At 39.4% G+C, this 26,623-nt stretch overlaps 1 protein-coding gene and 1 long non-coding RNA gene across 7 annotated transcripts in view; both read right to left on the bottom strand.

Moving 5' to 3' along the window:
• Nucleotides 1-26,623, bottom strand: part of dbn1 (drebrin 1) — a 182,276-nt gene that overhangs the window by 130,508 nt on the left and 25,145 nt on the right. The gene's annotated exons all lie outside the window — the stretch shown is intronic.
• Nucleotides 3,583-4,696, bottom strand: LOC108166871 (uncharacterized). 2 transcript variants are annotated; one of them, XR_001777263.1, is made up of 5 exons: nucleotides 4,393-4,696; nucleotides 4,115-4,204; nucleotides 3,952-4,016; nucleotides 3,725-3,812; nucleotides 3,583-3,619 (listed from the first exon to the last, which is right to left on the bottom strand). It is a non-coding gene; the product is annotated as an uncharacterized LOC108166871 (long non-coding RNA). The 2 variants fall into 2 exon arrangements; XR_001777262.1 differs by having other exon boundaries at nucleotides 4,115-4,696.

Genomic DNA, 26,623 nt, shown 5'->3' with positions numbered 1-26,623 from the left:
AATTCAGTTCTTGTGAAAATTTACTCAAAGAGCTATTTTTCAAATAAATGGTTATATATTCTGTTTTATATAATCTTTACTTTAAAATTGTATGAATCAGATAAATATTTGTCCATCTCGGAGTGTGATTTTAAGTTCCACAAACAATCCTAAATCTAAATGCAGTGGATGGTGTTAAAGTCCAAACAACATAGCAAGCAACTATCTCTAACAATGCTAGTTACTTGTGCTATGCCGTGATTTTTTCATAACCATTCATAAAAGAAATCATATAAAAGGAAAACCAGAGCCCTTACAAAAATAAAGTATGTTTGTCACTAAAATGGTAATCTTGAATATAATGGTTGCACTTTTAACAATCATTACGAACTAAACCCATAAACAAGCCACCACTTGATTTGAAAAAAGTAAATAAAAAAATGAATGAAAATTAATAATGCATTGACTTGTTTTGTTGGGTTCCAATGAGTGGTCTAAATTTTAACAACTTTCTCAAAATGTGCACATACTAAATCATAAAAGTATTATTCACATACTAAAAATTAACTATCAAAAGATATGTTTATAGAAAATTTGCATATGTCCATTTCTAGCCAACATGGAAGATCCCACATAAGAAGATCCTCCTAAAAAAAATTCAACAATCTATTTTAGCAGTCTGATGTAAACACATGAAGAGCACACTTTAAAGATGCTTGTATCAAAGAAGACAAAGACAGTAACCGACAAACCAAACCTGCCCCTGTGTCTCATATTCACCCACTCTCCTCACATTCACACACCAATAAGGCAGAGTGCTGAACTCAGCACAGTGCAGGCCAAGCTGTCGTCACTGTTTGTCTCTTTGCTTCTCACTCTGTCCTTGTTTTATGCTGCAATGTTAGAACGTAAAGCACAATAAACTTAGCAACCCGTTTAAAACTACAGCAGCACATTGCATATTAGTTGTAAATGTTATCCTTAAATAGGCCCTACCTGTGAGTTTTGCTAAAGAACAAAGAATGTTATAACCTGTAAGAACATTCTTACAGGTTAGAATGTAAGAATGTTCTTGAATTTAAGAAAAACAACATGTAGGTTTTATTAGTCGTGCATTTTTTGATTAGTTTTATTGTTGTTTAATTTGACTTCAAATTTTCAGTTTTATTTTACTATTCATTAATTTTAAACATTTGTTTGGCAGTTTAGCTTTTATTTTTCTGAAAAATGAGGAATAGAAACATAAGGGAAAATGTCGCAAACAGCAAAGATCTGAAGCACTTCTGTTTTGTGGAGTGAGTGAGTTAGCAGCATTTCATATTTACTGTTTTTGTCATTTGCAGTATTTTTCTTTTCGCTTCCATTTTGTATGATTGCTACATTTTTTGTGGGGTTTTTCTGTTTCTTATTTTTTGTGTTGGCATCATTCATGTATTTGCAGATTGTTTTGCTCTTTGTGTGTGTTTGCATCTCTCGACCATCATAGCTTAATATTGACTCAAACTAAGTTATCAGCACAATACAAAATGTAACAGCAAATCTGTGACACAATTGCTGAAGGAAAAAAAGGGCATTTTTGTTTTCTTTGTTTTTTTATCTCTTTCTGCATTGCTAAAAACAAATTTATGTTAAAATGCATCTCACCATCTCACCAGCCTCTAAATCCACTGCCAGAAAAACAAGGAGCTTTAAAAGGCTCAGAACAAAAGCACCAAGCTGCCAACACCATTGCAGCTGCACACGGATGCGCAAATACAAGCCTCAAGGTGCACTCTCTGTACCAGTGTGCACAGTGAATGGGTGAACACAGAGAAACAGCACAAAGCATCTCCACTTCACCTATCCTCATGTGTCTTTTCTCACCGGAGGCCTCGGTAACGGCTCTGCTCTGCAGGGAGACACAGCTCTTCCCTGCACATACAAACCAGCTGGATTTTAAAATTCAAGCACTGCTGATCTAGCTGAAGATGTGCTCAGCAAAAAAAATCACTATTCTCAAACTGCACCATCACATAAACACTTTCCAAATTACACATGATGAATATCAACTTGTTTTCAGTTAAGATGAAAGGACATTTGAGTACAGGCAGACATGAAGGGGATCAGCTGTTTGGATCCAGCAACAAATCCAAAGCCCTGTTTCCTCTCCAGCAGACGGCAAAGGCCAAATCATGCAGACTCAGTCTTGCCAAAAAACCAGAGGGCAAACCGATGCTGGCTGCCTGTATCTCAAATACCGAACAAAACGACCGCCTATGTTCTGGAGCCCTGCATTGTTTAGTCAACAAAAACTTGTTTTACATCCGTGGCTCTGGATGAAACCTAATACAAACTTTATGAGGGAAACGTTTTTTTCTGCAGAGTAAGAGGATTTCTGTGCTGCCTGAGTTCATAAAATATCCAACTAACACAGGACGAAAAGTGGGATTTTTGACCCTGTATTCTGACGCGAACGCAGCTCGTGAGCGACAGATATCGACAATCTGCATTTTCAGTGTTTCACGACTCACGGGAGTCGAAATCTGTCGATTGCGGAGTCCTTGGAGGTGGGAGTGGTGGTAAGGGGGAGCGGGTGGGAGGTGTTAACGTATCTACTTAGCATACAAATGGCCTAGCATATGCAAAGGCGCTTCAGCAGACCCGTGGATTCTCAGTCATTGGATGAAAAAAAAATGACATCACAGTTCATCATTGACATGTGATTGGTTGGTTGATGTGTGTCCATTGGATAGCACTTATGACTTTATAAATAAACCCCGCCCCAATCATGAATATTTTTTAATGCTGTATTTTAAAAATCTATATAAAAAATAAATGCTGCATTAAAATATATTCATTGGATATTGCTTATATGCAACATGTTCATATATGAGGAACATAAAAGAGACACAGAAGTTTCTTTTTTCTTTATTTCATTTTATTTTTTTTACTGTTTGCACACAACGTAAGACAAAAATGCTTGTCCATTTCTGGACCATCTGGCAGTGTTTGTCCAAACATGATCCAACATTATGCTACGTTCAGGACAGGCCCAACGTCTCTCCTGTAGCGTAGACCTGACGTTTCTTCCTGCAGTGTAGACCCGACGTCTCTCGTGTAGGCCCGATGTCACTGAGCTCCTGGTTGGAGGAACTTGGGGTCTCAACCTTGCCACAGTCCATCATCCTGACACCGCCTCATAGCTGCTGCCATCCTCCCAGAATGCCACCTCCTCTGCTGCCAGTACTCTGCCTTCCTCCATCAGCTGTTAACACAGAACAGACAATCATTATGAGCTACAGGCATCTTTTAGTCATTATGAAACTACAGTGAAAATGTTTGGCAATTTCCAGCTTAGTATGCATACATAAGACATTAAAACTAAAAAACAAACAAACAAAAAAAAAACACATTTTACAGAAAATTTAAAACTTTAATGAAAAAGAGAAAACACTTGGAAACAATTGGGGGGAAAAAATTAAAAGCAGTTGGTAATAAATAGTAAAACATAATTCAACAAACTCTGAGGCAGATAATTTGCTTTGATGGATTTTAATAAATCACAGTACCTTAATCATTCAAGGAATTGTGACATCTCTAGATCTTACCTGCTTCTTTCTTTAGCTACATCTGGATGACTGGCAGTAGGTCCTGGATGCAGCTGGAAAACATTTTTGTGCATTGTCAATACATAGCATAATTACATTATGTACATAAACAATATTGAAGCATAAAATATCAACATTCTAAAATAGTAGATACTCACACAGTTGCAGCTCTGTCCTCATAAGGACATCAAAACGTTCCTGAAGAGTTCTGATTGACACAAATGTGACTCCCATTCTCTGGAGCGTCTGTGGAAAAAAATGTAAAATTAAAAAAATATTGTAGCAAATATATCGCTTTCTCAAAAATACATACGTAAATAAGTTAAAATTATTCTCAGCCATTGTACAGTCGGGAATCAATGCAGTGACTGTACATAATACATACCGGTCCTGATATCCGTCCTCAGTCTGCGTTGTTGTAGATCTCTTACTACACTCTGCCTTGCTGTACTGCGTTATAACAAAACAAAATAAAATAACCGGAAGATCAGTTTTCCTTACAAATATGCAAGTGTTCACTATTCACTAAATGTGAAATCATAACTTACTGAATTTCTCTTCGTCCTGGTGAACTCCGTAAGAGCTCCTCGGTACCGTGGTCTGAGGCCTGGCTGGTAAGGCTTGGCCATTTTTCAGGTCTGAAAAAAATAAAAGAAGATGCGAGTATTTTTAAGAGTTTAGAACATCACATGTAATAAAAAATACAATACGAAATCTCACCCTACACTTGTTTTGACATATGAAAACAACAGACCGCTTTTTCTAAGAAACAAACAAAGCAACTTGTCTCGCTGCACGTGCTCGCTATTCATAAAAGTTTTCTTACCGTGAGTTAGTCTTGTTGGACCGCCGCGGTGTGATCGGTTGTTTTCCGCCGGGACATTGCTTAATATCAAAACGATACTGAAAAAGTAACTCCGTACTTTTTCCACCATTTCACACAACGCACAGTCATTTTCGTTCATGTTTAGCAGTAGCTAAAACCATCAAATCACCGGTGCAAATCTTCCTCTGGAGTTTAATGGCGGATGCTTGACCGACTATGAAAGAGCATTACTGCCCTCAACTGGACTGGAGTGTTAAATGAAAGTTGACAGAAAAAAAATACATTCTAAAAAGTTGTTTTCAAAAGTTACGTGACAGTATATTTTATTTTTATTATAACTAATTGTTTTTAATAAATGTTTTTAAATGTGTAGATGTTTATTTACTCAATTCTACTTTGAGCTGTCTCCTTTTTAGTTTATACAGAATATAATGATTAATCATCCGTGAATTATATTTAGTGCTTAACTAGCAAAACTTTTAAAAAATGCAAATGCTTATATTCTATCAGAAGGTATCACATACTTTCAACCATTTTGTTCTTCAATTTAAACTTGAGAGTTAAGCAACTGAATACTGATAAATCATCTGTAGTTTCTTAAGTCCTGTATTGTGATGTGGAATGGTGTCACTACCACTCCAAGCATGACTCTGGGTCCAATATAACATGACTCTGAGTCCAATATAGCATGACTCTGAGTCCAATATAGCATGACTCTGGGTTTTTAAAGCAATCAGTAAACATTTAACATTTAGTTTGAATATTATTCACAAAAATACTTTATGTACAATGAACCACTCTGGAACATGTTTTTTTTTTTTTTTGATTAAGTTGTGCAATTCCTCCCATCACAAGATAAATCTTCAGATAAGAGGAATGTCAAAGTAAGATCACGTTTCGCAAAAGTCTATTGTATGTATTCATGCATATTCTTCTTTTATATCATCAATTCAACCAAAACTAAGTTTTCAGTGCTCCTAACACACATGTAATATATATTTATGCTTCGATTGTTTCTCATTTTGCTGTTGCATCTGAGTTTCCCCCATTGTGAGATAATAAAACATGTCATTTGACATCCTATTGTAAAATGGCTAGATATCAGTTCTCTAATCAAATTGTTATGAATTATTAATTGTAGAATTAACAATAAACCTGAAGAAAACGATAGTGATATTTTATCCATGGCTGTATGCCTGCATAGGTCTAAAACTTACAAGTAATTGCATTTTGTCTTTAATTTACACAACTATTCCAGTTAATTCTGGCTGGATGGTCAAAAAAAGTGTTGTATCATGTGTGTGTGTAGCAACATGTCTGTTCTAAATAATTCCTTATATTTTAATGGATAAGTTAGATTAATGTTTTAATATTCTTTCTCCAAACATACTTCTTCATGGTGAACAGAAGGTAAAATGGATTAGCTACAACAGGAATGAGAGTCAAAAGGCGGTGCTCAACAGTTGATATGCATTTGCATGGCTCTCAGCAACTTCATTTAAATACGAAAACTTCTGCTAGGCACAAGGGGAGGAGGATGATAGGGGAACACGAACACACAGCGTTTTTGACCATTTTTGGCAGTGCTCTACCATTTTCCACTGACAAAAACCTCTTGCCGAAAGCCCTCAATCTCCATGCACACGGCAGAACTAGGTGTCAATAGCTGTCGACAATCCCACTTTTTATCCTGTGTAACCCCTGAGATACATCACTCAAAGTCCAGAGCATCCGGGGTTTCCATATATTAGGACCCTCCTCGGCTTTCTGGTTGAAAACCATTTATCTTTCTTATTTTTTTATTTCAAAGAATATTGTGATACTTAGAAATTTTAAAACATAGCGCATCTCCGTCTAAGAGTAACCCAAGATCCTAGGATTGGCCCCAATGTTTCATTACAAATGTTTCAAATAAGATAATTCTGTATCAATATATTAAATATTTCAAAATGCGTATATTACACAATACTGGTGTAGCAAATAGTTTTATTGTGGAATTTTACATATATGCATATGTAAAAACAAAGTGAGGATCCCACACATGGAAATAAATCATTAAACAGTTGAATCTGCTCAAAACTGCATAAAATAATTACCGTATTTTCCGCACTATAAGGCGCATCTAAAAACCTTCTATTTCCTCAAAAGCCGACAGTGCGCCTTATAATCCGGTGTGCCTTATATATGAACCAATATTGAGCCACAACAGGTCAACAATTACGGTAAGCAGCCGCCGACTTCATTTTCGGCCGTAGAAGAAGAAGTGCGTGGTGCATGCTGGGATAGTTGTCAGAACGCTGTTTTGTTAATAAAGTTTGATAATACATTTAAAGCCAGGGGGGGCGGAGGGGAGGGGGAAGAGAGAGAGAGACTGCAGTGACATATTATGTCGGTTGGTCTGTGTTACCCAGAAAGCAGTTGGGCACAATATCGCAACACCAACACCGTGAGTGAAACAATGACTGGGGTAGCCTACAATATAAAGCACTTGGGGACCACTTCTTTACAAATGTGGATGTGTAAAATTAGAGTACGGAACAAATTGGCAAACTGAAGCGTCTATTCTATGTGCCTTATAATACCTTATAATTAGCCTTATATATGAAAAAAGTTTTAAAATAGGCCATTCATTTAAGGTGCGCCTTATAATCCGGTGCGCTTTATAGTGCGGAAAATAAGGTATAATGAGCTAAGTGAGACATTCCTCTGCTGATCCGGTCAGGAGGAGTTAATCACAGACATTTTAACTGCGTTAGCACATGTGCAGAGAGCAAGAGGGATGAATATGCATGAGTCCAGGGAGGAAGGGAGACGTTTGAGGCACAAAGAAAGGAGGTCAGATTGAGCTGCAGCAGAACTAAATAAAAACACGTTCACTTTTCAAAACACAGCATATAATATAGTGGAAATGCTTGAACAAATAAAGCAAACATCATGTAAGTAGTTTATATTTATAATTAGATACAAAATTTAAATAAGCATTGAGAAATATTTAGAAAAATAAATATCTATTTTTCTTCATGTAATATAAGATTTCAGTGCTTGAATAGGGTTATTTTTTTTAAACATAATGAATGTTACACTGAGAGGTGTGGTGTGGAAGGAAAACTCAGCAAATCTGGCTGTAGCATAAACAAAGGTGGTTTATTAGGCCTCCTTCAGCACAGCATAGTTCACAGATAAGACAAAATGGCATCTTTTCCATCAGTTTCCTAGCTTTCAGTCTCTTTGCTTCAGTCTCAGCTTTCAGTTTTTCCCAAGGCTCAGCCAGCAGTCTCTTTATATACTGTTGTCCCCGCCTTCTCAATTAACTGCCCAGCTAATCAAACTCCAGGCACACATGGCTCCTTCTATATAAGAGCTGGGTTTGAGGCGGGCCTCCTCGTTAGTAGGTTCCAAGATGGCCGCTAACAGGACACACCCAAAAGGTAACAAACATTTCACAGACAAAAGGATCACATACACATAGTGATGGGTAAATGAGGAGTCATGAGGCGTTTCGACTCATAGCAACCCTGTATTGATACTGTGTCGATACTGTGTCACTCAATACTGACACCTGCTGGACATTAAAAATTCCTACAGGCAACGTAGTGATTTGATCAAGTCTGTACAATAAGATTTAAGTCTTTGTATTTTATTGAATAGTATATGTTGTATTATGTCATATCTTCAGTTACATTTAAAATATATTTGATATACAGTCAATAAAGAATGTGAACATGTATCATAAAGTGAAAATTTAAGTGAATGTGTTTGGAATGAGGATGCATGGACTGTTTTTTCCCACACATTTTTATTTAAAAAAAGTTTGTACAACCTTTTGAAATTAAGCCTGTTATGCTTTTTTGACAAAACTTCTGCTGTAGAAAAAAATTAAGTAAACTCTACATTTACAGCAAACCCTTGTTTTTCTTAGGGGTTGCGTTCCGAAAATAACCCGTGAGGCGAAATCCGTGAAGTAGTTACATTTATTTTTTACAGTTATTACACAGCATAAATAAATACTCTACATTGAAACCAAAGAACAAAACCTGTTTTCAGGTCAGCGGATGTGCGTGTGCATCAATCGGGCATTAATGTGATCCGGTGTCATGGCATTACAGGGTTTCCTCCAAGATGCCCCGCCAGATTCACAGCTGTATCTACGGCAGAGCGATGGATCTCATCAAACGAGCCTCCGGTCGGGTTCTGCTGCCTCTGGCCACAGTTTTTTTTTTCCAGCAGGCATTGAAAGTTTCAGTTTCCATCTCCTGAGTGGCCAATTTGTATTAAACACCGTAACGTTATTGGCACTCATGTAGCGCGGAAAATGTTTTTACCCATCATATGGTCAATTAGGACGAAGAGCACTTTGGAAAAAAAACTGCAAAAAAAATCTGCGAAGCAGCGATACCGTGAAAAGTGAGTTGCGTTACAGCGAGGGTCCACTGTATATGAAATAATTTATAAAAAGCATCTGAGTAATTTGTAGAATGGTTGTATGTCTGAGTTTATCTAGGTGTATCTGGGACTTCATTCTCATGGCTGGCCTCATAATGCCTCAGTATTGAAAAGGTGGATTTATTTAAATAAGACAGTTTAGTTAAACATATGCGACACTTAACCTGCAGAACATAATATGAAAGTAAACTACAACAGCCTTGCAAGAACAATAGGCATCAGTGATCTTGTCCACAGCTATATTTATGCTAAGGGTGTGAGGATCTGCTGTTTTCCTCATCGACCGGTAACACCCAGCCAATCACATGACCCAAGCGTCATATTGAAGAAATACCAGCATCACCGAGGCTAGCGACCACGGAGGCGAACGCAAACCCAACGGTGAGTCTATGCTTTCATATTTCTGTAGTACATTTTATTTTGCGCATGAACTTTGATACATGATATTAAAGCTTGATTTAAAACACGGGTTTGGGCCGTTGTTAATCTTACGCCATGTAATGCTGGCATATTAGTTCTCGCTACCCGCTAGACCTCCACCCCCTTCTCTTGGCTGTCCTACGCCCAATTTTCCCGTTTTATTTAAAAAAGGAATATCACTTGCGCCAAGTCTAGTATCTTTAAAGATAACTGATGGGTAGCGACTTTCTGGGTTGTTTGTATGTGTCTTAGGTGAGACTGAGATAGGCAGTCTTAGTAAAGTCGTAATTTTCCAGGAGATGCTGGGTGTTGAAATCTGACAACGATTGCTAATGTCTGTGACCTGAAGTAACCTTGCCATTTTTGTACAGCGAATTTTTAGATGTTGAATTTGAGACAGCGAATTTGAGCAAGTTGAATTTTTAGGACACTTAAAAAATTGCATTTGAATTTTTAAAAGTTGAATTTTTTTATATGCTGAATGTTTTTAACACTGAAAAATATATATATTGAAATTTTCATCACTTTGAAATAGGAATGTGAATTTTTTAACAAATGAAAATTGCAAACGTGTACAAATAATGACACTGAATTTTTTTTTAGGTCGAAATTGTATTCTGAATTAATTTTGAAATTGAACAAGTTGAAATTGAACAAATATACAACATTCAAGTTTCAGATGCATTTTTTATTCAAATTCTGATGGCACATATTTACTTCCATATGAGACACACCTTAAACTAGCCAAAGCACAAGACAATACAAAATAACTAAAGTGCTTACGTTTGGTACCATGCTCACTTGTCGCATCGCAAACATGTATGTAATTTGCTCGCCACTGTGGTGTAAATCCCTGTTAGAAATGTTTTTAGAATATTTATTAAAGAGAAGCAGGCAGGTTTTTAAACTCCTGCATTGTCATCATAACTTCCAGCCAGTTGTGGTTTGGTGTGGTGTGCTTTTATCTTGACCTGCTCACTTTGTATCATGGCAGTTCACAAAAAACTTGGCAGTTCACTTGGCAAATTGGGAACATCACTCCATTGAACCAGAGGTTAACAAAGAGGACTAGGACCACTGAAAAAAAATTAGTTTAATCTCAGAATTCTGACTTTAATCTCAGAAGATTAAATCTCAGAAGATTAAAGTCAGAATTCTGAGGTTAAAGTAAAAATTCTGAGAAATAAAAAGTCAGATTTTTTTTTTCTTTTCAGCGGTCCTAGTCCTCATCTGCAAGTGCTGCCTTTTTATACAGCTGACCTAAATAAAAAGAAAACAGGGTTTCAAATAAAAATAAAAATATTTCTATTTATAAACGACAAAGCATCCGTTGGTTCCTGCTTTTCATCCTCCTACAAACCATCTCTGGTTGTGATTTAATCCTTCAAGAATGAATGACTTGTCAAAAAAAAAAAAGCTTTTATTTGAAGCAAAACTCTGTATGAAACATCCTACACATCTGTAGAGCCTGTAAACTGCCGCCCTCCCCATAAATCACTGGAGATGTTGCATAAATCCCAAAGCCTCGGCCGTCATCCAGTGAACATGTTGATGTGAGGAGAAAGAGAGAGACCCCTTCCTTCCTAGCAAGAAGGAAGGGGTTGGCTGTATGAATACCAGCTTATTTCAAGGGATTTTGGCACTTCTTTTTTTTCTTCTTTTTTTTTGCACCTGGAGTTCATTTATAGAAACGTCTAGCAAAGTGACATCTTCTGCTAGAACAGTGTTTCTCAACCTTTTTTGGGCCAGCGCCCCCCTGGCCTTTATCACCGCCCCCCACCAAAGAATTTGCAGGCTACTTTGCACTGACCATTATTTTATCATCAATATTACTATCACTATTGTAGATGTTTTGATTTTTAGGCTTGTTTCTGTATTTATCATCAAAAATAATTTCCCAGAAAACAAAAAAGTCATGGGAATAGAAATTATTTTCACAGGTGTCTACAAAAAATGCAATGAACATTCAAGTTAAAATCGGTAGGCCTTGCATCAGCCAATCAGAGTGGAAAGAAATATCCTTATTTTGTGCCATTTTCTAGTTGTTAAATCTTGCACAAAATGACCAGATAAAATATGTACAGCAATGCCAGTTTAAACTTTGAACTATTTGCAAAACGACTGAGCTCTGCAACATTAAAACATGGATAGAACTGTAACTACATTACTCATAGCTCTTCTTCTCTTCAGTGTTTGTCAGTTTCTGGTGGTGCAGCTCTGTGCTGCCTTCAGGAGAATGGGACATCAGAGTATCATCCATAAAACTTCACCCACATGGCATTTAATGTGCAAACCAGAGCTTTCAGTGGAAAAACAAAAGTTCCAGGTCCTTTTAATGCCATGCAATATGAGACAGAAACATGGATTATATCTTTATATAGACCTGTCTACTGATTTATAGATTAATAGTTTTACTGGACAGAAATTACAAAGAACAAATCTGGTTCTTAAACAAATCCTAATCAGCCAAATTGAAAGCGTCATGCAGTCATCAGCTTCATGACATTAACACTGACATGAAAAATGATATTGAAGAAATAAATATATCAAATCGAATTAAAAACATAAATAAGATATATTATTTACTGTTATGGTCTGTATGATATATTTATTCTCAGTACTAGGTATGGTCTTAAACCCATGGCACTTCAACAATATTATTTTACCTTTTAGCTGAAAATATTGTCTGTTTATTCTTGCCATAAAGTCCTCTGTATTAATTATTGCTCGAAAGGTCTTGCCATACCAGTTTATTCCTCTGTATTTACTTTAGTTTCTTAGTTTATTCTTGCATTTTGTTCTTCATTCATTTCCATTTAGTTTCATTTGATTARTTTTATCCTCTCTTGGCTTATTGCTATGTCCACTTTAGYTTCTTTCCTGTTGCTAGATTTATTTTATCGTTTATTGACGCTCACCATTAGTAATCTCATCACCTGCTGCGCCGCCTAATCAACACATGATGTGAAATACATCATGTGTAGATTTTTTCACTGTTCAGCGTCTGATTCTGTTTTTATGCCATAATTCACATCTAGTTCGTCGCTCCGTTTTATGTCCCGCTTCTTCTGTTTCAGAGTTTTGCGCAATGTGAACGTCTTTTTTTTTCAGCCCCTAAGGTGCAGGGCGGTCGGGAAGTGTATCGATGGGGAAAAGGCAGACTGACATAAACCTTTTAAAACAACAGAAACAATTTCTACATTCTGATTATTGAAATTTAAAAGTGCTGTGTTGTTCTATCACTCCCGTTTCATACCAGACCACTTACAGCACCGGTGTTAACTCTATAAAATGAACGCTCTCTATCGTGGTATCACCCATGGAGGGATTTCTTGATTTCTTTATTTAAATGGGTTCATTTTTCAGAGGGATACACARTGAGGGTGTCGTGATTTTAGCTACCAGTAGCAGGAGAACGGAGCTGCGCCAAGAAGCTAACAGAATCTAACAAACACTGAAGAGAAGAGCTGTCATCGATACAGTTGCAGCCAAGCATGGTTTAATGTTACACAAGACAGTTTTACCAAGTTGCTCAAAGTGTAAATTGGCATTGTTGTGTATTTAAGGTGTAAAGTTTACCTTCGACCAAACGCCCCCCAAAGGCATCCCAGCGCCCCCTTTTGTAAAAATGTCCGCCAGTGCCCCCTGCCATCCTCTGAACACCCCCTGGAGGGGCGGTACCGCCCACGTTGAGAACCGCTATGCTAGAACATGATATTTGGAGGGAAAATCAGTGATGCAGAGCAGCAGCAAAGAAAATGAAGCCGGATGAGGCAAAATTCAGACATGCTGCTGATGCGGATGGAGGAGGGGCCTATCAACGCTTGTAAATGTGGTTTTTTTGTATGTCACAGAAATACAATATTGTGATTGTGAAGCTTTAGTTAATCGCATGACGGTAAACTGTTCACACGGAAGTCTCATTCTGGTCAGGTTTAATTAGCAGTAGGAACAACCCCATGCAGAAGTAAAAGAAAACAACACAAAAATCAAATTTCAGCAAAAAGTCTGAATTGAGCATTATGACCTGCTGTGTATGAAAATTGCCTTAGTTTCCTTTTTTACTAAATTTTAAGACATGGAAATAATCACACTCTATACTCCAGAATTTTAGACATTCTGACACTAAGATTGCTTTTAAACAGCCTTAAAACAAATCAAGATTATTAACAAATTTAGGAACTAAAAAACTTAAACAGTATATGACAGACTTGTCTTTGCAATATGAGCTCAGAATAATAAGGGAATGCGTGAAAGAAAGCAGGATAGACAGACACGTAGTATTTTTTGATTTTCCACAAAACCATATTAAAAACGTCCGAAATAAATGCATTGAGCTGCTCAATGAGATAGCAGTGGCAGCTTGAGTGTTTTTCTATCATCTTGGAAACCACTGTGTGAATTTTATTGTGTCAAAGCTGCTTTGTTTGTATTTAATAGCTTTGGCCTGGGAACTATTTCTGAATAAATGTGGAACAGATGGCATGGAAACTGTCTAAATACAACTGTCTAAAAGGAGATATGTTATCTTCTTAAAAGTAGCTGAAAGACTTTAAGATAAATGGGGAGCAACTCAGATCTCTTAATGTCATTGTTTCTGCTTTAAAGGACAACCAAGACAAGAAAAAAACCAGACAGTTAAACTACACTTGATGTTTGCAGGCTGATAACAGGGTAATAATTCCACAGCTCAGTTAGAAGAAGAAGAAGAATGAGGATGATAAGCGGGAAGCTTTGCCATTATCACTAAAACTACTGCACGGAGACTGTTGGGAGAGTCAACAGTTTGGTTGTAAGTGTTACCACATCTTTGTCAGCTGGATGCCCAGGCCGTGGCTTTTCTAGAAAGAACAACGATCCTACCGTTAGTTAATAGTTGGATGAGTCGTGTGTGTGTGAGAGGCCAGGAGGGTCACCGATAAAAAGAGATCGAATCAGTAAGCTGTGGTCATGTGAGGACAGGATTCTGTTCCGATTAAACACAAGAGGAAAACTAAACTAGAAATTTTCTAGAAAAAAGAAAAGAATTGTTGACTTTTGGGAACTGAAGTTTGAGTTCTTGAGTAGCACTATTTTATCCCTACTTGGCTGATCACTTTGGCAGAGTATTACTGAATGAGGAGACATACCAACAGATTAGACAAGCATCATCTATTTGGGACCCAAGTGTTCCTTCAACACTACTGTAAACACCTAAGATGCTTATTCAGCTTCAGCATCTTTGGTTTCCACTCACATCCTTATGGGATAATCAGTGCTGCCCCTCCACATGTGTTTAGTTTTATCTCATCCACACATGTGGAAACAATAACGGCTGCAGGCTGTTGGGGTGAGGTCCTGGTCCAAAAGAGATCGCTCCACAGCTGGGGCCGCTCTTACTTCTCCTCCTCATCCTCATCCTCAAGAAGGTGATTTAAGAGTCTTCGTCACTCAGCTGTACACACTTAGCAGTTGGGAGAGCGCTGAACTAACGGTCAGGCCAGTTTAAATCTCACAACACACTCACACACACAGCTGGACTGTTTTATGTCTGAGACTTAAGGTGGCGCAAAAGTCCAACAGGAAGCTCCCTCAGCAGAGATGACCACTTATAATCTAGTAAAGGTTATGGGTAATGACCAGTTGGGGAATAAAGATTAAAGCAAAACATCGCAATGCTACAAAATTATAGCTTGTGTTTGAGTGCATTTTAAAGGACAACATTGTGACAACTTCTAAAGAAAAAACTGATTTGAGGTTTATGATGCTTTACTACTTAACTAAAAGTTCAAAATGTTCAAAGGAGCAAAACCCAAAAAGCCTTACTGTACTGAAAAAAGATTGTTGATGCTTGTACAAACTAATCCACAGCAAACCTAATTTTACATAAATTAACCTTTTTGGTAATGCATTTTCTCCTCTTGCCTTAATTAAAAAAGTTTTTAGCCACCAGGACAGCAGTAGTGACAAAGTCTAAATTAACTTTAAGCAAAGACTTTAAAGGTGATTCAAGCACATGGTCCACATTTCCTGTTTTTGGAAAATTTATTTAACATGTCAGAGTTTGTGATGAACAAGAAGCTTCCAGATTTACTCGACCTCTGTGTGGACTTCAGGGTTGCCAAATCTGACAGTTTCCAGCCAAAACACAACATAAAATCCACCCAACTCCAAAAAACACACAACAGCCAAAATCTAAACCTCTATTGAAACATGGGTTAGTAGCACCAGGTATAGAATATATATATAAAATCTTGTATGTCCTAAAGGTCAACGTCCTCATCTATATGTGACAAGTGATATACTTTGTAATTCTCAATTCAGAATGTTTTTGGTTGACCTTTGTTATATTCACTAGTTCCTGTTGGGACTTTAAGGAACTTGACTTTTTGAACACAAAGCTTGTGTTTTTATACCACTATGTTTTTTTAAGTGATGAAGTAGCACTAAGATTTCTGTTTTACAACACTATTACATAGTGACGCTTGATTAAGCAATGACTATTAATTATTGATGATGTCATTCTAGACATATCCAAATAAATGAAAAAATAAAATGAGTGCAAGAATAATTTGATTCAAATGTTCATTTTTGATCCTTTTCTGCCACACACTGACAACTAATTCAATAACATCTCCCTATAAAGGTAAAGGTAATTTTATTTATATAGCACATTTTCAGCAACAAGGCAATACAAAGTGCTTATAAATACTTTATAAACCCACTAAATGTTGTGAAAAGCAGCCCAAATTTTAACAATCCACCCAAAGCTGATTTTTCCAGCACATGTTCAGAAGAAGCCCAATTGGGTGGAAGCACGCCCAATCTGGCAACAACGAGGACCTATAAAGTAGGCAAAGTAATGTACTTGCTTTTGGTAATCCTCTGAAGTTTTATGAGTGAAAATATATGAAGAATGGTAAAAATATATATATATATTCCTGACTATTCTTCTTTTAGAAAAGATTAAAATGTTGTGTTTTTTAAATAAATAGCTCAAACTGGCTTTTCATGTTTTGCATCTAGAAAGACAAACCAAATTCTTCTTGAATTTTTCATAAAATAAGATTCTCCCAGATTTTATTTTTATGTATTTTTCTTGTGTGTACATGTACAGACATGTTTGCATTGGGTAAATGTAATTTTTTTATTCACAGTATTGACTAATGTGTACATATACCCAGGATTTTGAAATCCTTGGTATTTTAAAATATCAAGGATTTTGGTATTTTAAAATACCAAATCCTTGGTATTTGGTATTAGATTGTTAGATTGTTTTCTTCCCTGGGTGAAGAAAACAATCTCTTTGTATACATAGTTATCATCACAGTGGGCTTTACTATAAGCCACCACTGTTTCATAGTTAAAAAGACAAAACTGTTCCATGTGGACAAGAGCCTGCAAGAGACAAAATTCAGATTTCTCACTTACGAACAAAACATTCCTGCAGCCCTTCGGCAAGAGTGCCAGACACTTTTTTTGTTCCAGTGAAAAGAAATCTGAGGGCCTTCATCCCACAGGATGATCAGACTGAACATCACAAGGATTCAGTTCTTGAGCCAGATCAGCAAATCCCGCTTTAATTTTCACAGCCAAGGGTGAAAGGTTTGGGGAGATTTTCACTATGAGTTTATATGAGTAGATTTGGTTACTAAAGCCTCCAGACATAAATTTACAGCGGCCTCTCCAGAGACTGATGATTTGGTGGGTTTTAGGTTCATGTCTGGGGGACACTCTTAAATAGGCTAATGAGATAGGATATTGGCCAGACTTGGAGTCTATTTCAAAGCATTAGCAACCAAATTATACAGTGCAGTTGAAACGTTGGTTTTCCATAGACTTATAGGTAGAAACTGTTTAGAATATATTAATATTTAATTATTTATTGCAGAGTGAGAATAATGATAATACCAGATACCAGTATGTGTTTTCAAAATATTTTTAGTTCATAATCATTGATTGGCACACATCCGCTAATCAGCTAATAGCAGGCATAATTTTTCAGTTAAATCTTTTGCTGAATTTGAAAATGTTTAGCACACTTAGATTCTACCAAATGATTTTTTCTGGATAAATTCAAAAGTGCTAATTTACTTGGATGATTAGATAACATACAGTTATCTAATCAAATTTGCTGAAGCTTTGGTTATTGACTGGAGGATTCTTCAAGTTAGATATCTGTCTCATATCTGCTGAGTTTGCTCTCTCTGTCCTCCTGTGTATGACCTCTGCCTGATTATCGACAAAGTCCCTGGGTGTTGCATTTTGGATCTCCCCGTGGAGATCTTCATTGCTTCCACAGAAACCTGTTCCACTGGTTCCACTCCCTGTCATCAGACCCTCTGTTCCTCTGCTCCACCCGCCCATTTATGAGCCCAGTCTGTCGCCTCCGGAGGTGTTTAAGGGTGAACAGAGTCAATGTCGTCCTTTCATTACTCAATGTGAGATTGTCTTTGAACTTCAACCATCATCTTTCTCCACTGAACGTGCTAAAGTAGCCTATGCTATTTACCTTCTCTGGGGAAGGCCAAGTTATGGGGTACTGCTGAGTGGCAGAAGGACTCCCTCATTTGTTAGACCGCCGGACCCGCCTGCAGGACTCCGCTTCTTGCTCCTGCATCGCCGCCCAACGCGGCTCAAGCTCTGCCTCCTGCGTTGCCGCCCACCTCGGCTCAAGCTCCGCTTCCGACGTCGCCGCCCACCGGACCTCCCAGGAGAGGTCCACCTCCTGTGCCGTGGTCGGCCCCCGGAAAGTTTTTTTCCCCCCGTGTTTCAGTTCCTGTGTGGATTAGTTTTGTTTTCTGGACTCTTGCCCTCCTGCCGTCGCCCCTCCACCCACCCTGTTGGGTCGTTTTGTTTTTGGACTTTTCTGTTGGGCGTCTGGTAGCTGCCCCTTGAGGAGGGGGTACTGTCATGATCCGTGTTTCTGTGTTTATTTTGGAGTTTTTTTTCTGTGTGATCTGGTTCCCTGTGAGTCCTGTCTTTGCGTCTTCCCCGTTGATTGTCTCCCAGGTGTGTCTCGTTCCCTCGATTACCCCATGTGTATTTAGTCTCACCTGTCAGTCTTTGTTGTCAGTGCTACCGGTATTAGCTGTGTGCTGACTTCTGTGCCGTGCCGCCTGATTTTGGACTGTTTGAGCATCTTCACCATTAAATCCTTCATCATCTTAATCACAACCTGGGTCTCTGCGTCTCTCCTTACCACCTCAACCCCACTTTATGACAATTTCCTTCCTGATAATAAATTCCCCTGGTCTCCCTGTCATTTTGGGGGCCACTTGGTTAAGAAAACACAACCCCCATATTGACTGGGTTAGGAGCGAGGTGTTGGGTTGGTCACCATCTTGCCATTCCACCTGCCTCTTAGTGGCTTCGGCCCCCTCTACTGTCCCTATCTCGGGACAGGAAACCCACCCCGACTTATCCAAAGTACCTGCTGTTTACCATGACCTTAGGGAGGTCTTTAACAAGCATCGAGCCACTGCCCTTCCACCCCATCGGCCCTATGATTGTGCTATCGATTTGCTTCCTGGTTCTTTTCCTCCCAGAGGCCGTCTTTTCCCTCTCTCTGGCCCAGAGGATAAGGCCATGAGGGATTATGTCAGTGACCATCTGGCTTCCATCTTTTTTGTGGGCAAAAAAGATGGTTCCTTAAGACCCTGTATCGACTACAGAGTATTAAATGACATCACAGTCAAAAACCGTTACCTACTTCCCCTAATGAACACTGCCTTCGATCTGATCCAGGGATCCACTGTTTTTACTAAGCTTGATCTTAGAAATGCCTACCATCTGGTCCGGATCAAAGAGGGGGATGAGTGGAAGACAGCCTTTAACATCCCAACAGGTCATTATAAATACCTTGTAATGCCCTTTGGCCTGTCCAAYGCTCCTGCTGTGTTCCAGGCACTTGTCAATGATGTCCTCAGGGACATGGTTGGTCGTTTTGTTTATGTCTATCTGGATGACATTTTGATTTTTTTTAAGCATCTCACAGCGCATCCTTAAATTGACAAGAGTAATGGACAATTACTCTTCTCCATTCTGTCATTCTCCGCTTGCTGCAGAATAACCTGTTTGTCAAGGCAGAAAAGTGTGAGTTTCACAAACAGTCCACTTCATTCTTGGGTTTCGTCATCTCTCCTAACAGGATTTCCATGGACCCCAGCAAGACGGATGCCATCAAGAATTGGCCCCACCCACAAGACAGCAAGCAACTTCAAAGATTTCTGGGGTTTGCAAACTTTTATCGCTGGTTCATCCGCAATTTCAGCTCTGTGTTTGGGGTAAGACTGCTGCTGAGTCCTTCGAGCACCTTAAGAGGGCTTTCACCTCAGCTCCTGCCCTCCGCACACTGGACCCTTCCTGCCAATTCATCGTTGAAGTGGATGCTTCTGACTCRGGGGTGGGAGCCATACTCAGTCAGAGGTGCACTGATGGCAAGACTCACCCATGTGCCTTCTTTTCCAGAAAACTGTCTTCTGCAGAGACCAACTATGATGTTGGTGACCGTGAACTACTGGCAGTTAAACTGGCACTTGAGGAGTGGAGGCAGTGGCTTGAGGGAGCTAAGGAACCTTTCATGGTTTGGACTGATCACAAAAATCTGCAGTACCTCAAGTCAGCTAGGAGACTCAACCCCAGGCAAGCCAGGCGGGCCTTGTACTTCAGTCGCTTTAATTTTTTACTGTCTTACAGACCTGGGAGTAAGAACGCTAAACCAGACGCACATAGTCATGAGACTATGGAGGAGGGTCAAGAGGTAAAGCAGGCGGACTTTGTGCTCCCCACATCAGTGCTGCTAGCAGTTTCCAAGCTAGAGCTGGAGCAGAAAATAAGAGAAGCCCCTCCACTAAGCCCCATCCCTGAGAACTATCCTAAAGATCGACTGTTTGTTCCGGAGCAGCTAATACCTGAGGTACTGTCATTTTGTCATGAGTCTAGACTTTTCTGTCATCCAGGAGTCACTAAGACCCTGTCTGTGATCAGGAGTTGTTTCTGGTGGGAAACTATGCTGCAAGATGTTACAGAGTTCATCAAGGTTTGCAGAGTTTGCTGTCAGGCTAAACCATCCCGTCGGCCACCCTCTGGGCTTCTGCGACCCCTCCCTGTTCCACACCACCCATGGTCCCACATATCCATGGATTTTGTGACTGGTTTACCCTGTTCCAATAACCACTCTGTCCTTCTCACAGTCATTGATCGCTTCTCCAAGATGTCCCACCTGATWCCTCTTCGCAAACTGCCTTCCTCCAAGGAGCTGGGAGGGATTCGGGCCCATGAGGTGTTTCGCCTGCATGGGCTGCCCTCTGACATTGTTTCTGACAGGGGACCCCAGTTTGTCTCTAGATTCTGGAAGGAATTCTGTGGTCTCCTGGGTATCACAGCGAGTCTCTCATCAGGGTTCAACCCTCAAACTGACGGGCAAACGGAGAGGATCAACCAGGAAGTGGAGACCAAACTTCGGATGTTCTGTGAACATGATCCCTCTTCTTGGTCACAGAAACTACCATGGGTGGAGTATGTACTCAAGCATTCAGTGTTTCTTCGACCTCCCTTCTGACCACGGATTTACCCCTCCTGCCAAGCCCTTCACAGATCCCTTGTATTCTGGATTTCTTGACCCTGACCCAAGCTCTGCCTCACGACCACCGATTACCGCCTGCCCCTCAAAGCTAAGTTTGCTCTCTCTGTCTCTGTCCTGTGTATGACCTCTGCCTGATTATCGACAAAGTCCGTGGGTGTTGCATTTTGGATCTCCCCGTGGAGATCTTCATTGCTTCCACAGAAACCTGTTCCACTGGTTTCCTGCATCTCCCTGTCATCAGACCCTCTGTTCCTCTGCTCCACCCGTCCACTGCTCTACAGGTCAGTTAAGCTGAACATTTCTAAGATACCCCTCCTTTATCTGTGCATCACCAGTCTTCTCCCCTCTCTCCTCAGTGCTGTTTTTGATGACCTCTCCCTGAGCAGAAACCAGTTGTGAAAATAAACTTTTTTCCTTTCGTATACTCCTGTGTGTGGTTGAATTTCYGGGTCCCCTCTGAGTGTCCTTACACTAAATATTGTATTATAACCAAAAAGAGAGATTTAACTTCGATCATGAATATAGATTAGCAAAAAAACGTACAAATTACAATGAAATAATGCTACTTCTGCTAGCCGCCGGAAGTAACGCCCATAATCGTTTCCCCAGTAAACCTGCCAGGAATAAGGTCAATTGTTCTACACCCAATAAGCGGTCTCTGTATTGGGGCCTGCCATAACAGTAATGTAATGATAATGTGATGCATGGAAGGCACCTATTGTTCTACACACCCAATAGAATGTCTCTTTAATATTATTATAGTTATTCATTTTTCTTCTGTCATCGTTAATGCAGCTCGTACCCCGAGAAACTCCACAAAAATGGTATCAAAACGTGTGGCTCAGTCCCGGGAAGGGAGCTATTATTTTTTATTGGGAATCAGAGTTGCGATGGCGACGTAAAAAGCAAAAAACTAGTGAAATTTCCAACTGCCGAAACGCAGGGTGTAACTGACACCAACTGCCACTTTTTTAGAGTGAGAAAATGAGCAGATGTTTGACCCCAAAACAATTTTGAAATTACTCTCATGGCTAAAAAAAATCTGGGCCTGGAAAGACTCACCCATGTGCCTTCTATTGGTATGAAAGTTGGTCAATACATTGATACACATTCCTGCTCCGGTAAAATGTTTCGAAATTTCTCTAGGGCTTACAGTTTTCTGTTAAGGTGCTTCAGAGCAAAATTATGTGATATGGTAAACTCAGGCTCTCAGCCATTCATTTCTGAAAAATTTCGGAGCTCAGCGCACACCATCTTTTTCTCATAGCTGCTATTATTGTGAGTGAGCTACACATATGAATCGCGGTAGTATCGGAGACAACAAATGGCTCTCTCATACGCTTCAAACGGTTTTCGGATCGCTTTTATGGATCCTGAAAGGGAAGCAGTTGTTCGGACTGTTTTATTCAGAAAAAGTGACTGCTTCAAACAGATAGAACTCTGTCTGTCCCTCACATGACAGTTGGCAGAGAGCCAAGCTTCTCTTTAGGACTCCAATGACTGAAGGTTAGAACTACAACATGGCAGAACACTCAGTGCCTACAGAAGAGGTCTGAGCTGAATGTCAGAACTACAAACATGATGGAATTCTCAGCAGGGTTTCCCCCAGTGTATTATAAGCCTGGCGGCCCGCCATGCTTTACTAGCTCCGCCGTCAGGCTAAGCGTTGCTTGTTTACGTTTCTGGGGGGGGAATCGTTTTTTTTTTTTGTTGTTTTTTTTTAAGCCGGGCTGCAAGCGTTTCTTTTGCTCTTAGCATTTCACTAGCAGAGCAGATTTATTCCTAAAAGATAGGTTTATAGTTTATGCATTTAAGCCCGACAGCGCGCGGACCAATCACACAGCTGGCGCTTCTGCGCTCTGCCTCTGCGCGCTGCCTGCTGCTTTACCTCAGCGGGATCGCGCGCGCCCCCTTTCACTCAAACTGGACGCAGGCTGACCTGTGTGGATATTTACATAAACCTACTGTGAGGAATTATGATCCTTTGGAGAACTCTAGGTAAGAGTTTAAAACCCGCCGCGTTAGCTCTGGTTGCGCAGCTCCATGTRAACCGCAGGAATAACTTGTAGCGAATTCAGAGGTGCGCGTTGTGGAGTGGTGAGAATGATTTATCTTTGTGAACGAACAATTATATGCGGCGTTTACATCTCAACGCGCTGCCCAGCGTGTGGCTCTGTGTCTGTCTTCCCTGTAAAGTTTATGGTCCCGGTTGGCCGGAGCGTTTGTGAATAAGGAGCAGCGCTAACCTCATCATGCAGGTTCAGCCCGGTGAGGAGCTTTCGCGCCCTCCGGTCTGTAACGCATCATGCTGATTTTATATTATTTTATTATTATTTTTAGTATTATTTTTCCAGTTACACGATGCATTAAACCATATCAAATGCATTGTCTACTTAGAGTTAATGTGTGGAGATCTGAGAAACTCGTCCCATAAACTCGACCAATCAAAACAGTTTCTGTGACGCTTCTTAAACTCAACAGACACAACATGGAACAGCTATTAAAGTCACATCAGCAGCATTGAATTAAATCTCCGTTTGTTGCGCATCTCTGCGTAGTGCAGCAGAATACTGGGCCGGTCCAAGGCTGTATGAGGCCTTGAGCAGAATTTGATTTAGGGGCCCCTTTTGTTGCTAAAAATATCAGCACCTCTAACAGCTTCTGTGTTAGTGAAATATGGGAGAATGGCATAGTTTAATTGACCAGCCTAAAAAGCAATAAGTTATAATCGCAGTTTACTAATTTGTATTTGTAAATTCAAAGATTAAACTCACAGCATCAGATTGTTGCTATGGTAACAAAACAATCTAACTATRAATRYTGTTATTTGAAGTTTTACAAAGTAAACTTGCCAGCTCCTTAAAATCTTGTATTTAAATGTTAAACAATTTAAAATCATTTAATTTATGTATGCTTAAAAGAACTGAATAACATTTAACAGCATTGATAATCTCAATAAACAAGTGTTACATTTATGAATCTGTGGTCTGTTTTAAAATATTAGTGTTTATGGGGCCCTGAAGCCCTTGGGGCCTGATGGAGCCACTGACTTAATTTGGATTAAAGAGAAGTGCAAATTTGTTGCTTTTAGACTAGTTGTGGGTTTAAATCGCATTTCACTGGTGATCTTTTCTAGTAACAAATAATTACACAGTAATACTTTTACATTTCTTGTCAACTTAACATCTATTAATACAAAAACACAGTGGACCGCCGGTGGACCGCCAGTGGACCGCCAGTGGACCGCCTCGAAGCCCCGACCACCGGGCTTAGCAAGTTTTCTGGGGGAAACCCTGCTCAGTTAATACAGAAGACTGAACTGGCATTTAGAACTACTTGCTGTTTTGGGGCATTATATAGCTGGTTTAACCAAACCCTTACCCTAACCTGCAAGGGTTTGCAAGTTAGGTCAACAATTTGTCTAGTTGACTTTGTGTGTATCAACATGGTTGAATATAGTGCTTTAGCAGTAGCTTATGCTAAATATCATGTTGGAATAGTGCTTTAGCAATAGCTTCTGCTAAAAACTATGTTGATACAGCATGTTAGCGGAACTAGGTTAACACAACTTTCTGATTAGAATATATAATTTATGCCATTATGAATTCAAAACGTCATAGCCTGTGCCTATTTATCCTGTTTTAAAATAAACAGGACGAAACATGTCAGTCCTGTTTATAAGATGACCTAAATATTTTTCAGTTGCACAGAAAAAAATTGTAGCTTAGACTTTTGATGGGTGAGAGAAAAACATATTGTGGTCATTTTGTAATGGTTTGCTTTCCACATCCACCAAGTTGGATTTTTCCCCTCCTGTCTGCAGGACTTCAATATTTACTCCCCCTTCTATTGACCTCTTTAGGTACGAGTTTCAGTTTATATCCTTCCCCAAATCCTCATCTGCTCCCTCTATATCTCTTTGCTCCCTTCCCCCATCCTCGCTCCTGCTAGCAGTTTTTACCTCTTATTTCTCCCACTTACATTGATTCTTGTATTCAGATACTGCTGAATAAACTGGCATGCTGTTAAACAATAATCGTGTCAATCTGCAGGTCTAAAATAATGCATTCACTCTTCAGCCACAGTAATGCCAAGCTAATTGAAACTAATGTGCTTTTTCCCCATTTGCATTATCTTCTTGTCAGCAGCAAGCTTCACCTTGTGGTTTTTCAGGGTTAATTTGTTTTATGTTTCAAACTAAAACGATTCAAAGCAGTTATCGACAGCAGACAGAGTTATGCATCTTTGTTTAAACAACGTCTTGTAGGATTTATCTGTTCAAACATTTAGACGCAAACAAGGTTCTGTTTTTCTTCAACAAAATCTACAGCTTTATTTAAATTGTCCATAGATCATTATTGGTCAGTTTTTGTTTAAAATATCTGAAATACTGCCAAACTGGTGGCATGACCTTTCGTCTTTTATCTACAGCTTTTTCTCCGTGCTATTATTTTTTTATTCTTTATGAGCAACTGTAGCAAAACCTGAAACTACTGCTGTGCAAGTTATTCAACAAGTTGTTGCTAGGTAACCACATAGTGAGGGAGTTGCTAGGTAACCAAAGAGTGAACAGTTGATGCTGCCAACCTTAACTGGCTGTGGAAGCTTGACAGGATAAGCCTTTACTCTGCCTACATCTCCCAGAGTGCTGTGCAGTTCTGGATCAGAGTTCTGATAAAACATTCAATATATGGAATATCCTACCAGGTGTTTTATCCAGTCTTATTGAGCACATATCTATTCTGATATATATTGTTACTGATATGGTCCAGCTGTATTTAGAAGGATATAGACCTTTTTCCACATTTTTAAAAATACTATCTAAATAAACTAGAAACAGTTTTCAATTGATACACTTCTTACATTGTTTTATTATCTTTTGAGAGATGTATGTCTATTTTGGTTGACCAACCAAATAGGACGTTGGTTGACCAACAGTCCTCATAGTGGTGATATCTTTTGTTCTTTTACTGTAAAATCAAGCATTTGTTTCACAAAAAAACAGAGCATTGATTTAATTAAAAAATATTTATGAAAATATAAAAGTTCAGACCAAACTGTAGAACATCCTTCACCTAATTTATAGCTAACATCAGATGTTTACATCCTCTTTTTCCTTATTGCCTCACTTTAAAACTGGACAACATTTTTGTTGTTTTATTTCAGTCCTTTCCAGATCTGCCTGATCCTTGGTGCTTAAAATTACACACGTAGGCCTGTCGCGATAAACGATAAATCAATTAATCGCACGATAAATTAAACCTATCGACCTCATTTTAATTATCGTCTGAATCGTCTCTTCCGGCCATTTTTCTTTCTGTTGATAACACTGAATGAAAAAATGCTCAGCTCCGGTGCTCTGCACTGACCCTCCCTTCTACGTTTCCTTAGTGTATTGCCCAGGGCACACTACACGAGTTGTCGGCCCATTTTCAAAACCTGAGAGACACATTAGCCGACAGAAATCCTAGGTATAACGGTTCGATCGGGTTTGTCGTGCCGTGTGGTGTCCAGCCACATGGGCACAAAATATTGGCTACAAGCTGTAATGCACACTAGGAGGACCCGAAATCAGCCACGAGACAGGAGTGAGCAGAAAACCACAGATCTTTATTGGAGACAGCCAAGGGCGGCACACAGGATAACTAGCTGAAGCACTAGCTGGAAGATAGTGCGTGGGGGCGGGGGGAGAAGCGCAGATGCAGGGCTGCGTACTCACAACCGGGGATCAGAGGAATAGAGTCCAGATCCAGTTCTTGGTCAGCCGGGCCGAGGTCATACACGAGGTGGAAGATAGCAGAG

The sequence above is a fragment of the Poecilia reticulata genome, linkage group LG14, assembly GCF_000633615.1.
Source record: "Poecilia reticulata strain Guanapo linkage group LG14, Guppy_female_1.0+MT, whole genome shotgun sequence".
Taxonomy (NCBI): domain Eukaryota; kingdom Metazoa; phylum Chordata; class Actinopteri; order Cyprinodontiformes; family Poeciliidae; genus Poecilia; species Poecilia reticulata.
This window is presented reverse-complemented; position numbering and strand designations above follow the sequence as displayed.